This window comes from Somniosus microcephalus, chromosome 9 (assembly GCF_052327205.1).
Source record: "Somniosus microcephalus isolate GS21.2 chromosome 9, FLI_Smic_1.0, whole genome shotgun sequence".
NCBI lineage: Eukaryota > Metazoa > Chordata > Chondrichthyes > Squaliformes > Somniosidae > Somniosus > Somniosus microcephalus.
The window spans coordinates 242,069,988-242,083,280 of record NC_140995.1 but is presented as its reverse complement, the minus strand read 5'-3'; the positions used below and the strand labels follow the sequence as shown (position 1 = coordinate 242,083,280).

At 46.6% G+C, this 13,293-nt stretch overlaps 1 protein-coding gene across 3 annotated transcripts in view; it reads right to left on the bottom strand.

Moving 5' to 3' along the window:
* The window catches only part of tjap1 (tight junction associated protein 1 (peripheral)), a 105,456-nt gene that overhangs the window by 75,722 nt on the left and 16,441 nt on the right, over positions 1 to 13,293 (bottom strand). The window lies entirely within an intron of this gene.

Here is a 13,293-nt window from a genome sequence, read left to right as displayed (position 1 = left end):
CCATGGGTTCCACGCTGCTCGAAGATCACGTCAGGTAAGGAGGTCAGGAGTTGTGTCACCATGAAATGATCTCTTTACTTGACAGCTGCAAATGTGGTGTAAAAGCTCCCATCTCACAGCTGTTCACTTTCCAAGCTCAGAAGCTGTTGCTTACTGCATTTGGAAGACAGGCTGAGTTTTATGAAGGTTGCAAGTGTTGAGTAAATTCTGTATCCAGTGTCACCTCACTGGAACAACCTCTCTCACCATTGACAGATCGCTTCTGTCATCTCAACTTCACCTGCCATCTATTCCATCAGCATCGGTACCCTTAAAACTATCTCACCTTGGTCCTCAGAATCCCACCATGATCAGCCCCAACACCAGGCACACCAACAACACCATCAACTGATGCGGCACAGGACACAGGGCATCAGCACCCGACCACACTGCTGCCCAGGAGGCCGGGGATGGCCTCACCATGGCCAGATTTACTTTACTTGACGCTGTACACACTGGCTGCCACATGATGCACCTGGTTGGCACCACCCCATACCAACACCATAAAGCATCCCTATAATGCCCAAGCCATTCCTTTCACACTCATCACCATTTGGGAGGGGGGTAGAGTTATGTCTCACCGCTCACTAAGCCACTTCCAAAGGTGCAGCCAAATCTGTCCAAGAACGCAGTGTTGAAAATACAGATTTCAATGTTTGACAGCACATTAACAGAAACTTCACATGAACATTAGCTAAAACACCCTTCTGTGTTGTTAGTTGGTATGATTGTGAACTAGGATGAGGGTGAGGGCGAGTGTGAGGGGTGCTGAGCGAGATGGGGAAGTGATAAAGTAGATAGAGGGGGATGGGTGGAGGTGCAAGCTAAGTTCGTGTGAGTAAGGATGTGCAGGTAGGATAGGGAAGGCAGTGTGATGGAGACGTGATAAGTGGCACAGTAGGATGAGGTTGAGTGTGGCTTTGCAGTAACGTTTCGTGATCTACTGCGAGCATTGAAAGGTTTGCGCCGCTTCAGCCTGGTCCTCCTGACGACATCCCTGCTTGCGTCTTCCTGTGCAATCAGGCTGCGTTGATCTTCTGGGGAGGTCGCTTCCGCCCATTGGAAGGGAGGAGAACCTCCCCGCGTGCTGTGACTCCCTCGAAAAGTATATGGAGGGAGTCATGGGAGAGCCTGGGTGCAGCCGTGCACCTCTGGGCAGTGCTCGTCAGTGTTTGCAGCACCTCAATGCTGTAGAACAGACAGCAAAACTGTCAAAATAAATTTGCGCATGGCCCCTTTAAGGAAACCGGCTGCTGTTGCGTCAAGTGACGTTATCAAACCCGCTTCCTTCAATTGGCCAGCAAACGCACTGGGCGGGCTCAACAAGCCCAATGTAAAATCACATTGGACAGCGGGCTGGAGGCAGCAGAGTGGTCAGGACCCACCACCGACCCCAGCCGCACTGGACACGCCGAAATAGGGAAATCTTGGCCTACAAGTCCAATTTATTTATAGGGTAAATAAATAAAAATTCAACACAGTAAGATACTGAGCACACAATACATAATAATGGAATCAGTCCATCAGGTGATTTCTCCTCTTCTTAGGCAGTCCCTCGGAAAAGGTGGTGGAAGCAGATTCAATAATAACTTGAGAGAATTGCACGTATACTTGAAAAGGAAATATTTGCAGGGCTATGGGGAAAAAGAGGAGCACCTTGGGACGTTTTACTACATTAAAGCCACCATATAAATTCAGGTTGTTGCTGTTGAGTGGGTCTAACTGGATACCTCTTTCAAGGAGCTGGCACAGGCACAACAGGCTGAATGGCCTCCTTCTGTGCTGTATGATTCTACAGGTCAAATTACCAATCACATATTAATTTGTTTTCTTCACAAATCCAGGAATAAACAATTTAGGAGAATACTGGCTCACTGCTACCTTGAAGCATAACAGTATCCTTATTCCACCATCTTCATCTGTGGAAATATTTGATCATCTATATGGAATCACATCTGTCCCAAAATTATACAGCTTCAACATACTGTACTGGTCAAAAGGGGGGGGTGGAAACGCTGTAGATTCTAAACGCTTTGCCATACAAAGCCACCCCAGTGGTACTAGTTCAATATTATTCTGTGGTGACTTAATCAAACTCACGCAAGGCAACAGCTAGACTCTAAAAGGGGCCAAGCTTGCCTAGACTAGAGGGGAGAAATGCGCAAGCGTGGATATCAGTCTTGGAGAGCATCGGGCTGGGTTGTGACATCTTCCATGGTCAAATAGTCGGCTGGCAATCTCAGTTTTGGCTCATATGAAGAATGGCAGCGTGAACAAGGTACCAGAGAGTTGCCATTGCCAGTACCCACGGAAGCACATCCTAGCAAGACTTGGGACTTCAAGTAGGAGGGGAGAAAGGGATAAATTTGGAAGAAAAATAATAGCGTGCAACTTTGAAAAATTCGTCAAGTTTTAATGAAAACGCTGATGCTGGGTTTCTACTGCGTTCACTACAATTCACAATTCAAATCGCTTTATTGGCATGATAAGTTACATCTTATGTTGCCAAAGCATCAAAATACATTTATGGTTTAGCACATAAACGCAGTTCTATTCATACAGTGTATAAACAGGTATATCCCTGAGTGTATAAATATACATTCGCATTGTTTATATATATTCTTTTCTTAGTTTACTGGTTGTCCCTCTGTTCATGGCAAGCTGTAACATAGTGTGCCGCCAGTGTTATACAGCTTCTCTCCTCTCCCAGTAGGAATGGGAGTTTTTGGTTGTCATTCAGATTTCTGAAATCAGGGCATATTTGTGAGAATTTTTGGTAGAAATTCTCCCTGATGCCCTGATATTTTCCACAAGCTGTGAGGAAGTGCATCTCTGTCTCCACCACTCCCTGACTGCAGTGAGAGCATATCCTGTCCTCTCTTGGCAGCCTGGTCTGCCTGTGTCTGCCTTTTTCGATCACTAACTAATACAAGAGTAACAATCCAGAAAAGGCTTAGAAGCCAGTAATCTAATCAAGGAGCACAGATAATATCAAGTAATAAACTTCATCTCTCTGTTCTAAACAGTACAAGCCCTTGGCTGCTCCAGGGAATTCGTTTTATTATGGGTGCTGGGACATTCTGTCGTGGTTTCTTTCCTTTGGCTGACAGTGGCTTTTTGTGGACACTGATGACAATGCCATTCTCACCAAGATGAGACAACATCCACACAGAAGGACTAACTAATTTTACTGTAACTGTAAAAATTATTTCCAGTTAACAAGAAATAAGATTATAATATACAGGATGCCCAGGAATGGTCTTCAGCAAGTGTTTCAGTGTCACAAACCGAGATACGATGATGCATTTCAACACGTTGACTAGATTTATTTGAGTCTTAGTGACTATACTCAACCTATATAGGGATTGAACATCCTTTTATTGAATTTCTTCTCCCCCTTCAATTTTCACTTTATTTCTGTCCTCCCCTTTCCTGGGTGCTGGAGACCTTCTATACCTCACCCAAGTGATTGTTCTCAACGTGTAAGCTTAGGCAGTTAACACTGGCTATTAATCCATGGAACGCATCAGCACCAAACCTGATCTGGTCCTGATACAATGTCCACACACACACTTTCTAGCAGGAAGGGCTAAGGAGTGACCTAATAGGAGGTCTTTAAAATCATGAAAGGTGTTGACAGTGTAGACACAGAGAGAATGTTGCCACTTGTGGGGAATAGCAAAACTAGAGGCCATCAATATAAGATAGTCATCAAGAAATCAAATAGGGAATTCAGAAGAAACTTTACCCAGAGAGTGGCGAGAAAGTGGAACTCGCTACTACATGGAGTAGTTGAGGTGAATCGTATAGAGGGAAGAGGATTATACTGGTAGAGTTAGATGAAGAAGGATGAGAGGCGGCTCAACTGGAAATCGCGGGGGGAAGAGCCTCGGGAAATCGCGGGGGGGGGGGGGAAAAGAGAGCGCCTCGGGAAATCGCGGGGGGGGGGGGGGGGAAAGAGAGCGCCTCGGGAAATCGCGGGGGGGGGGGGCTCGCGCCACCCGCCCGCAGCGGCCGTCCATCAGCCGCGCCATACGCGGGGGACCTCAGCTCCGGTCCATCCCGGACTCAGAACCGGACCTCAGGCGCTAGGCAGGGGGAGGGGCCGGAGAGAGGGACAGAGGGGAGGAGGGTAGGGGGAGGGAGGGAGACGGAGACAGGGGAGGGAGGGAGGGAGACAGGGGAGGGGAGGGAGGGAAGGGAGAGGAGGGGAGGGAGGGATAGGACAGGGAGAGGACATGACAGGGAGAGGGGGGACACACAGGGGCAGGGAGACCAAGCGCCCCAAAATTGCCCTCGCGCCCCAATGCCCTCGCAACGCGGGGCTCCCCAGCTAGTTCTATAATAATTCTATGAGTCATAGGACGGTAATTAAGAACTGGAACCTGGCTGTTTATTCCCTCCTCAGCCCAAGAATGCCAAAGCCAACTAACTCAGCACAGTGCAAGGATTGAACCTGGGACCGTCAGCACACCATCACATGATGCTTTAATCTTCTTAACCATCTGAGTCTTACGGAACCCCTCTCCCTTTCAATTAGAAAGTGGAAACCAGTTTTATGATCTTCAGAATGCTGAAGATATTTAGAGTAAAACTATGCAAACATATCTTGTATTACACTGTTTGAATTAACTTATGCCACATGTATTTGTAAGTGAGATTGAAAGTAGACTGCTCACATAAATTAGACAGCCATATCCCACCCCACCCCCATTCAATTGTTTCTTTAAACAAAAGCGGAATGTGTCATGGAACAGAGGCTTACAAATTAATACCCTATATGAATTACATTCTACTGAGAGTTTGCAACTGTGCTGGTTTCAAGTGCCTAGGAATTTTTGGTGCCTCTAATGGTAGAGCCAGATTGTTCATGTCATTGGGCTCCCTCAGTCAAAAGGAGCATTGCCATGTAAAGAGGACATAAGAGGAGGGAATGCATTGCTCTTCACCAAACTTCAATCTGGCAAATTGTCATACACCTATTACTGGTACATTTAAAGCAGAGCCCATGTCACTGAAATTCAATGGACTCTAATGGACATCAAATCGTATACAGAAGAATGAGGTTTTCTGTTGCTTGCGCTGAAATATTTCATGCAATGATCCTGTATGACATTATTTATAACTGGCTAAGTGGCTGGCAAATCAGACAAACCCAGTTTGCCAGATGGACTTTAGGAAAGAGGATCTTATACAGTCAGCATTATATTCAAAGGAGAAACACCTTTAATAATTCACACACACACTTCCATTTCAGGGACCTTATACCTAGCCTTCATTAATAACTTAGCAGGAATTGAGTGGTGCAGTGCATTAGAGGTCTTGGACCTAACTGCAGACGAGTGGTTTCAGCTGCTAGGTATGTGGGTGGTATCTTATACTGATCACCTTTCCTCCCTTGGTCTGAAACTAGTGCAAATAGAACAAAGCAGCAAAATGTAGAATTATCGACAGGGTGTGTAGTGGGATATGGGACATCATTCAGAGTGATGTCTGGAAGAGCCACTGGAAGTTTATAGAGGGAGTAGTTTATGGGTATTATAATACAACGTGGATTGCATACCCCAGAATCCAAAGTTATTAGTTCTATGGACAACATATTTATACAGCACAAAATGAAAAAGTTTCACAGTTTAATATATTGACAGGGTCAAAATCTTATAGAACCCAATGTAATCATCTGGGTTACCAAACTACTGATAATCCACTTCAACTCAGACCACAGCCAGTATTAAAGCCTTCACTCTCAGTTGCCTTAAACAGTAAGCCAGTTTGGCCTTTGGGGGGGGGGGGGGGGGGCAAGAAGAGTTTTTTTTATTGCAAGTGTCAAATTTTATACTGAACAACATATCCTGAAAAATGACTTAAAAAGCAGCACCATTTCACCACCACAGAGACCTGCCAGATTGTGTCTTCCTGTCAACCAGATACTTCAAAACATCAATAATGGCAATGTCCTGGAAGGTTTCCACAGAAAGAAATTGTAACTGTGATTTCAGAATGGCCGGAGCTCCAATCTGGAGCAGTGCAACCTTGGGAAAGCAGGCTTCTGTCTAGGGCATGGTTTCCTGGACCAATATGTCGAGGAACCAACCAGAGATCAGGCCATCTTAGACTGGGTATTATGTAACGAGAAAGGATTAATTAGCAATCTTGTTGTACGAGGCCCCTTGAGTCGGAGCGATCATAATATGATCGAATTCTTCATTAAGATGGAGAATGAAGTAGTTGGCTCAGAGACAAGGGTCCTCAATTTAAATAAAGGAAACTACGATGGTCTGAGGAGCGAGTTGGGTAGGATTGAGTGGGGAATGGCACTCAAAGGGTTGACGGTGGATAGGCAATGGCAAACATTCAAAGACCGAATGGATGAGCTACAGAATTTGTTCATCTCAGTTTGGCATAAAAATTAAACATAAAAGGTGTCTCAACCGTGGCTAACAAGGGAAATCAGGAATAGCATAAGATCCAAGGAGAGGACATATAAATTGGCCAGAAAAAGCAATAATCCTGAGGATTGGGAGCAGTTTAGGATTCAACAAAGGAGGACAAAGGGATTAATTAAGAAAGGGAAAATAGAATATGAGAGTAAGCTAGCAGGTAACATAAAAACTGACTGTAAAAGCTTTTATAGATATGTGAAGAAAAAAAGATTGGATAAGTCAAGCGTAGGTCCCTTGCAGTCAGAATCGGGGGAATTTGTAATGGGAAACAAGGAAATGGCTGACCAACTAAATACAAACTTTGGTTCTGTCTTCACAAAGGAGGACACAAATAACCTCCCAGAGATGCCAGGGAACATAGGGTCTGATGAAAGGGAGGAACTGAAAGAAATCAGTATTTGTAGGGAAATGGTGTCAGGAAAATTGATGGGACTGAAGGCCGATAAATCCCCAAGGTCTGATGGTCTGCATCCCAGGGTACTTAAGGAAGTGGCCCTAGAGATAGTAGATGCATTGCTGGTCATCTTCCAGAACTCGATAGACTCTGGAACAGTACCCATGGATTGGAGGGTAGCTAATGTTACCCCACTATTCAAAAAAGGTGGTAGAGGAAAAAGCGGAGAATTATAGACCGGTAAGCCTGACATCGGTAGTGGGGAAAATGCTAGAGTCTATTATAAAAGGTGTAATAGCAGAGCACTTGGAAAGTTGTGACAGGATCGGACAAAGTCAACATGGGTTTACAAAAAGTAAATCGTGCTTGACTAATCTACTGGAATTTTTTGAGGCTGTAACTGGTAAAATAGATAAGGGAGAACCAGTGGATGTGGTGTATTTGGACTTTCAGAAGGCTTTCGATAAGGTCCCACATAAGAGATTAGTGTGCAAAATTAAGGCACATGGGATTGGGGGCAAGGTATTGACTTGGATAGAGAACTGGTTGGCGGACAGAAAGCAAAGAGTTGGAATAAACGGGTCGTTTTCCGAGTGGCAGGCAGTGACTAGTGGGCTACCGCAAGGATCGGTCCTAGGACCCCAGCTGTTCACAATATATATTAATGATCTGGACGAGGGAATTGGATGTAATATCTCCAAATTTGCAGACAACACAAAGCTGGGTGTGAGGGTAAGCTGTGAGGAGGATGTCGTGAAACTCCAGTATGATTTGGACAGGTTGGGTGATTGGGCAGAAACATGGCAAATGCACTATAATGTGGATAAATGTGAGGTTATCCACTTTGGTGGCAAAAACAGGAAGGCAGATTATTTGAATGGCAATAGATTGGGAGAAGGGGAAGGGCAAAAGAGACCTGGGTGTTCTTGTGCACCAGTCACTGAAGGTAAGCATGCAGGTGCAGCAGGCGGTCAAGAAGGCAAATGGTATGTTGGCCTTCGTAGCAAGAGGGTTCGAGTACAGGAACAAGGATGTCTTGCTGCAGTTGTACAGGGCCTTGGTGAGACCGCACCTTGAGTATTGTGTGGAGTTTTGGTCGCCTTACCTGAGGCAGGACGTTCTTGCCATGGAGGGAGTGCAGCGAAGATTCACCAGGCTGATAACTGGGATGGCAGGAATGACGTATGAGGAGAGATTGTCTCGATTGGGCTTATACTCACTGGAGTTTAGAAGATTGAGAGGGGAGCTCATCGAAACCTATAAAATTCTGTCAGGCCTGGACAGACTAGATGCAAGAAGGATGTTTCTGATGGCCGGGGAGTCCAGAACCAGGTGTCCTAGTCTAAGGATAAGGGGTAAGCCATTTAGGACTGAAATGAGGAAGAATTTCTTCACCCAGAGAGTGGTGAACCTGTGGAATTCTCTATCACAGAGGGCGGTGGAGGCCAGTTCATTAAACATATTCAAGAAAGAGTTGGATATATTTCTTGAGGCTAAAGGGATCAAGGGATATTGGGAGAAGGCAGGGGCAGGGTACTGAATTTGGATGATCAGCCATGATCTCATTAAATGGCAGAGCAGGCTCAAGGGGCCGAATGGCTTACTCATGCTCCTATTTTCTATGTTTCTATGTTTGTAAAACTGAAGTCAATGGGAATCGGGGGGGAAGAACTCTCCGCTGGCTGGAGTCATACCGAGCACAAAGGAAGATGGTTGTGGTGGTTGGAGGTCAATCATCACAGCCCCAGGACATCATTGCAGGAGATCTTTAGGGGAATGTCCTAGATCCAACCATCTTCAGCTGCTTCATCAATGGCCTTCCCTCCAACATAAGGTCAGAAATGGGGATGTTCGCTGATGACTGCAGTGTTCAGCTCCATTCACAACTCCTCAGATAATGAAGCAGTCCATGCCCACATGCAACAAGAGCTGGACGACGTTCAGGCTTGGGCTGATAAGTGGTAGGTAATATTCGTACCACACACGTGCCAGGCAATGCCCATCTCCAACAAGCGAGAGCCAAAACACCTCCCCATGACATTCAACGGCATTACCATCGCCGAATCCCCCACCATCAACATCCTGGGGGTTACCATTAACCAGAAACTTAATTGGACCAGCCACAAATACTGTGGCAACAAGAGCAGGTCAGAGGCTAGGTATTCTGCGGCGAGTGTCGCGCCTCCCGACTCCCCAAAGCCTTTCCACCATCTACAAGGCACAAGTAAGGAGTGTGATGGAATACTCTCCACTTGCCTGGATGAGTGCAGCTCCAACAATACTCGAAGCTCGACACCATCCAGGACAAAGCAGCCCGCTGGATTGGCACCCATCCACCACCTTAAACATTCACTCCCTCCACCACCGGCGTATCGTGGCTGCAGTGTGTACCATCTACAAGATGCACTGCAGCAACTCACCAAGGCTTCTTCGGCAGCACCTCCCAAACCCGCGACCTCTTCCACCTAGAAGGACATGGGCAGCAGGCACATGGGAACACCACCACCTCCAAGTTGCCCTCCAAGTCACACGCCATCCTGACTTAGAAGTATATCGCCGATTCTTCATCGTCGTTGGGTCAAAATCCTGGAACTCCCTACTTAACAGCAGTGTGGGAGTACCATCACCACACGGACTGCAGCGGTTCAAGAAGGCGGCTCACCACCACCTTCTCAAGGGCAACTAGGGTTGGGTAATAAATGCTGGCATTACCAGCGACGCCCAGATACCATAAAACAAATATTTAAAAAAAATGTTGCCCTGTGCTGCAGCTTCCCAGGTTGGCACCTCATTTTTAGGTATGCCTGGTGCTGCTCCTGGCATGCACTTCTACATTCCTTATTGAACCAAGGTTGGTTCCCTGGGTTGATGGTAATGGTACAGTGAGGGATATGTCGGGCCATAAGGTTACAGATTGTGGTGGAATACAATTCTGCTGCTGCTGGCCAACAGTGCCTCATGGATGCCCAATTTTGAGCTGCTAGATCTGTTCTGAATCTATCCCATTTAGCACAGTGGTAGTGCCACACACACGATGGAGGGTGTCCTCTGTGTGAAGACAGGACTTCGCCTCCACAATGACCGTGCGGTGTTCACTGCTACCAATGCGGTCATGGACAGATACATCTGCGACAGGCAGATTGGGGAGGACGAGGTCAAGTAGGCTTTTCCCTCGTGTTGGTTCTATCACCACCTGTTGGGGGTCAAGGTAGAAGCGTTCACGTCGCGGCGCTGTTTCAACCAATTCTACCACCACCACGCACAGCAAGTAGTGTATACATCGATTTTGTACCGCTAATTTGATCAAGTACCAACATCATGCCTGAAGACGGAAGTAGTTGTCGATGTCAGAAGCACGGGTCTTTTTCAAGACCGGCATTGACTGTTATATCTGCTGATGTTGAAGGGTTCTCTATAGCTAAACAAAACATCCTCGCTACATTATGCAATGAGTTGGAGTGTGATGTCCTCTGCCTGCAGGAGACACAGAGGAAGTGAGAACCACCGCCCAAAAATACCAGGAATGGTCCTGGCTATTGAAAGGCCTCATCGACAATATGGCAGTGCTGTATTTGTTAGAGCTGGTTCAGTTGTAGAAGCCACTTCTAAAACAGAGGAGGACAACATCGAAAATCTAACCGTAGAGCTGAGCAAAGTAGTAGTGACCTCAGTGTACAAGCCACCTGGCACAGATTTCAGCTTCTCTAACCCTGTACCCAACCTGCACAATAAACCACAGATCATCATTGGAGACTTTAATAGCCACAGTACCCAATGGGGGTACAAGGAGACTAACAACGATGGAGAAGCAGTCGAAGAATGGATGGACGCTAACCAGCTTAGTCTCATCCACGATCCTAAATTGCCAGCCTCCTTCCACAGTGCCCGCTGGAAGTGTAGATATAATCCAGATCTTGCCATTGCCAGCAACGACATCGCTGGCCTCTGCAAGAAGCTTGTCACAGACCCAATACCACAGACACAACACCGTCCTATTGGTATCCAGGTAAATGCAGCAGTGTTACCAACCATCATACCATTCAAAAGGCGCTTCAACTTCAAGAAGGCCGATTGGAACGGTTTCACACGAGCACTTGACCGCAAGGTTAAACGCATTAAACCACTACCTGAGCACTACAACCTCTTTGCAAAAGCTGTCCAAAAAACAGCTAGAAGATAGATCCCCCGAGGTTGCAGAGTACACAACATCCCTGGTCTCACCAAGGAGAATGCTGAACTCTACTGGGAGTATGTCTCAATGTTTGAATCTGACCCCTTCTCAGAGGAAACAATATCTACCAGTGAAAGGGTGATGTTAAGTATCTCTCAAGAACGTCAAAACACCTGGAACACCCTGATAGAGACAACAGATCTTACAAAAAACAGCAAGGCGGCATGGTCTCATACACAAACTTGGAGGTGATCCCAAGAAAGCTGCCCAACATCCAAATGTGTCTGCTAACCAAGTTGCACACCAGTTGCTCCTAAATGGAAAAATCAACAAGAAACAACCAAGAGCGCAACTAGATAGGAAGAAGTACAGCGATGATCCTGGCTTCACTGGACCATTCACCATGGAAGAGCTGGAAACTGGTACATCTAATCTAAAACACGGGAAAGCAATTGGTCTTGACAACATAGCAACGGAGCAGATAAAGCATTTTGGACAGCAAGCAAAGAAGTGGCTCCTACAATTGTTCAACCACTGTCTGGCAACACACAAGCCACCTAATATCTGGCAGAAGGCACATGTAATAGCACTATTAAAGCCTGGAAAAGATCCCTCAGATCCTAAGAGTTTTCAGCCAATTTCACTGCTTTGCCACACCTATAAGCTGTTTGAACGCCCGATACTCAATAGGATAGCACCAACTGTAGATGAGAAGATCATTCCAGAGCAAGCAGGTTTCCGCCCCGGCAAATCAACAACAAGCCAACTGCTCAACCTCACACAACACATCGAAGCTGGTTTTGAGCAAGGGTTGGTAACAGGTGCTGTTTTTGTAGACCTGTCAGCAGCATACGATACAGTGAACCATAGACGTCTCCTCTGCAAGATTCTAGAGATGACAAAAGAGATTCACTTAACAGAGCTGTTAGAAAGCATGCTTCAGAATCGCCGGTTCTATGTTGAACTAGGTGGGAAGCGCAGCAGGTGGCGTATTCAGAAGAATGGTCTTCCTCAGGGAAGCGTGCTTGCACCGCTGCTGTACAACATCTACACGAATGACCAAACTATAGACGGTGTCACACGCCGTTTTATATATGCTGATGACTTGTGTCACTGCCCAAAGCACTGATTTTAACACCATGGAGAAAACGCTTTGAGGCCTTGGAGGGACTAAAATCCTACTATGAAGAAAACCACCTTCGCGCAAACCCATCAAAGACGCAAGTTTGTGCATTCCACCTCAGAAACCGTGAAGCCAAACGCCAGTTGAAAGTAACCTGGTGTGGAGCAACACTGACGCATTGCGAGCACCCTATCTACTCAGGAGTCACCCTTGACCGATGCCTCACCTTCAAGAACCACATCGAGAAGACAAAGGCAAAAGTGAGCACACGAAACAACATCCTGAATAAGCTCACTAACACAAGATGGGGAGCAAGCCCGAAAACATTGCGAACCAGAGCACTTGCTCTTGGCTATTCCACTGCCGAATACGCCTGCCCTGCATGGGAAAGGTTTACTCATGCCAAGAAGATGGATGCAAGCTGCCGATTTATCACAGGTTGCTTAAAACCAACAGCCTATATATCCTGGCGGGTATCGCTCCCCCTGATATAAGAAGAACGGTAGCCAGCAAGAAAGAGCGACTCCGTCAGACATCAGATGAGAGGCACCCTCTGCATTGTCATACACCTACACCCAGCCGCCTAAAGTCAAGGAAGAGCTTCATGAACAGTGTTGTTCCATTACAATCAACCTCATCTGAAGCCCGCATCGCCTTGTGGAAAGACCGGCTCGCCAGTCTTGAACAACCCCCAGCGATGGAAATTTTACCTGATGAAAGCCTTCCCCCAGGAGCTAATTGCAACTGGGCAATCTGGAAGTGCCTTAACAGACTTAGGACCGGTGTAGGTTGCTCAAAGGTGTCACTAAGCAAATGGGGATATTCAACCAGCCCGACAACTTATGAATGTGGAACTGAGGCACAGACTATGCAACATCTCCTGCAATGCCCATCGTTAGAGGAACCCTGCACTGTTGCAGATCTTGCCGAATCCAACAACAAGGCGCAAAAATGTATCCAGTTCTGGCTGGGCTATGTATCGACTGTCCATGGACACGATAAGAACCACCTGTTGCAGGCCCAGACTGGCAGCTATGTCCTTCAGGACTCGGCCAGCTCGGTCAGGAGTGGTGCTATCGAGCCACTCGGTGATGGACATTGAAGCCCCCCACCCAGAGTACAT